General features: G+C 34.8%; 1 long non-coding RNA gene across 1 annotated transcript; it reads left to right on the forward strand.

The window, feature by feature from the left end:
* Positions 1 to 271: 271 nt before the first annotated feature.
* LOC115994602 lies at positions 272 to 2,316 on the forward strand. The gene is made up of 3 exons (XR_004093236.1): positions 272 to 344; positions 466 to 836; positions 2,094 to 2,316. It is a non-coding gene; the product is annotated as an uncharacterized LOC115994602 (long non-coding RNA).
* The last annotated feature ends 1,122 nt before the right edge of the window (positions 2,317 to 3,438 follow it).

Raw genomic sequence — 3,438 nt, forward strand, 5'->3', positions numbered from 1 at the left:
AGTTTAAAATAAAGCATAAGAGGTGAGTTTAAAGATCAAATGGTAAACTACATCCGATTGGCATGAAAATTGGCATGCATGTTAAGAACATATAGAAAATATAATCCAACGGTCAGATTTTCAAAATATGAATTCAATAATAAGTTATTAGATGGTGTAACATTTTTTAAAGTTACATCAGGTGTAACTTAAACCTAGCCCTATATTTCTTAATTCGATTTGAACTTTGACAAATCTACCATTAGATTACATTATCTTCATTAATTCAAAGACAACTCTACTATGATACCCACTTCAATTCAAAGACAAAACAGTGGGTACACCCTGATTGCGAACATACATATGTATGAATATCAGTACATGCCTTGAGTTTGCAAAACTAGAATATATGTATTTTTATTCTATATATGTTTGCAAAACTAGAACATATGTATTTCTGATGGTTTCTATTATTTGAAATGACAGCAAGAGATGTTGAGAGTACAAGATGAGCATTGTAGCACTCCTGAAGCACAGCCTTTAACTGAAGAGGAGATTTCTATGATGGTTCTTAAACCGAGATCTGGCTATGTAAAGGGACTTGGCATGAGGCCTTCTTCATCTCTTAAGACTCCTGCCTCATCTTCCTCAACTCAGTATACTCAACAACTCGAGGGTCGAGTAGAAGAGCTCCAGGATGCAAACTACAAGCTGGAGGATCGAGTAGAAGAGCTCCAAGATGCAAACTTTAGGCTGGAGGAGAAGATGGACTGCATCATACAATATTTGAGGAGCAAGGGTGACAGTGACATTTGTGGCAGTGGAGGGAGCTCATCTACTAACTAGAACACACCTTGGTTAGTGTTTTATATTCCTGCCTAAAAGCATTAGTATTGAGACTTGTATATGGTATATGTTGCTATATTGTTTAATGGTGGTGGTGGGTTTTTTGTTTGTGGTGGTGGTTGGATTTTTTGTTTAATGGTGGTGGAGGATTGTGTTAATGATGGTGGCTGGATTTTTTGTTTATTGTGTGGTTGGGTTTTTGTGTTTATGGTGGTGTTTGGGTTTTTTGTTTAATGTTGGTGGTGGGTTATTTGTTTATTGTGATGGATGAGTTTTTGTTTATGGCAGTGACTGTGTTTTTGTGTTAATAGTGGTGATTGTGTTTTTTGTTTAATGGTGGTGGTGGGTTTTTTGTTTATAGTGGTGGCTGAGTTTTTTGTTTAATGTTAGTGGTGGGTTTTTTTGTTTATTGTGATGGTTGGGTTTTTTGTTTATGACAGTGGCTGAGTTTTCATGTTAATGGTGGTGGCTGTGTTTTTTGTTTAATGGTGGTGGTGGGTTTTTTGTTTATGATAGTGGCTGGGTTTTTGTGTTAATGGTGGTGATTATGCTTTTTGTTTATTGTGATAGTTGGGTTTTTTGTTTATAACAGTGGCTGAGTTTTTGTGTTGGTGGCTATGTTTTTTGTTTAATGGTGGTGGTGAGATTTTTGTTTATGGTAGTGGCTGGGTTTGTGTTAATGGTGGTGGTTGGGTTTTTCTTATTATTTATGGTAGTGGTTGGGTTTTTGTGTTAATGGTGGTGACTGTGTTTTTTTGTTTAATAGTGGTGGTGGGTTTTTTGTATATTGTGAGGACTAGGTTTTTTTGTTTATGGTAGTGGCTGGGTTTTGGTGTTAATGGTGGTGGCTATGTTTTTTGTTTATGGTGGTGGCTGTGGTTTTTGTTTAATGGTGGTGGCTAGATTTTTTATTCGTTGTGGTGGTTGGGTTTGTGTTTATGATGGTGGTTGGGTTTTTGTTTTGGATTTCACTTTATTTGTTTTGTTTTAGATTGAGATTTTTTTGCATTCTTTATGATTTCTCCAAGATTTGTAATGTGGGTTTGGTTTTTATTTGATGAGAATGTTGTGAGTCTTCTTTCTTTGATAGTTTGGCTTCATATGATGTTGCACTATGGTTATTTTGTCTAGTTTGTTATTGGGTATTTTGTGGATTTTTCCTGCATTGTCTTACTAATAATAATATTTTTTGTTGCGGTACATCTTATTAGGGATATAGGTTTGCAATTTAGTTTGTTATTGATGTATTTTCCTTTATACTTGTGCAGATATGGGATTGGTGGCAAAAAGATAGCTTTTGTGAGGCTACTTGAACTCAAATAATTTTCTATAAAGTTTGGAAGCTAAGACAACATTTGTATATAAATGGTTGTAATTACTTTGTGAACATCTTTATTGCATTTTTAGATTGTATGGATGTTTTTTTTATGGATTTGGTTTGAAATGAATGGATGTTTGTTTTTATGGATTTGGTTAGAAATGAACAGTTTAATGTAATGGCAATTAAATGTAAAGAATATTAATTAAAAAAAAAAAAATTGGTGACAATAATTTTCATCGCCATATTTGACTATAAGCAGAAATTGGTGACAAAATAATTCGTCACCTGATCTATTGAAATTAAAAAAAAAAAAAAAAAAAAAAAAAAAAAAAAAAACCGGTGACGCAAAACTTCGTCACCTAATCTATTGAAATTGGAAAAAACAAAACATTTGGTGACGAAATATTCTGTCACTTAAAATAAGGTTTAGTGACGAAAATATTAGGTGACGAAAAACTTTTGTCACCTATCATTTTTTATTGGTGACGAAAAAATTTCGTCACCTATCATTTTTTTATTAGTGACGAAACATTTTCGTCACCAATATATTCTGTGACGGAGCTTAGGTGACGAACACTGTTTCGTCACCATTTCGTCACCATATGTATTCAGTGACGAAATAAGGACATATTGTGATGATTGGTTTCGTCACCATAGTCCACTTTTGTTGTAGTGATTTTCTACAAATATTTCTGGATTCATTTCTTGGAGTGTCTGTGATATATGACTATTCCTTTTTTCCTTTGTAAGACTTGGTGCTGCTTCCTGAGACTGTTGGGAGTTGTCCAATGGTGGCTCCACAAGTACTCTGAGAGAGAGAGAGAGAGAGAGAGAGAGAGAGAGAGAGAGAGAGAGAGAGAGAGAGAGAGAGAGAGAGAGAGAGAGAGAGAGGAGGGGGGGGGGAGGAGTGTAATTGCACTTTATCTTACCTGTTCTTGTGTTCATGTTGATAATTGATTGGTTGCACAAATTACTGGAGAATATAAATTTTTCTAATGTTGTTCTTCTTTTGCTTCAACAGATAGCTAGAGGTGTGCTTGAAGAACTCATGCAAGCATCAGCATTCTTTCTTGACAATTATCCCGCTTGCATTAAGTAGCTTTTGTTTTCACTTTATTAAGTATTATTACAGTTCTTGTTAAAACTGCTAGCATGCTTCTATTGAATACTATTTAGCTATGGAAGCCTGGCATGTATATTGCCTGGGATTTTACACTAAACCTTAAGAGTGCCTTCAAAATCTTAGTCGCTGTCCCAAGATTTCCACTTTGAGAACCTGGGTGTCAAAATGC

The sequence above is a fragment of the Quercus lobata genome, chromosome 6 (genome assembly GCF_001633185.2).
Source record: "Quercus lobata isolate SW786 chromosome 6, ValleyOak3.0 Primary Assembly, whole genome shotgun sequence".
Classification (NCBI taxonomy): domain Eukaryota; kingdom Viridiplantae; phylum Streptophyta; class Magnoliopsida; order Fagales; family Fagaceae; genus Quercus; species Quercus lobata.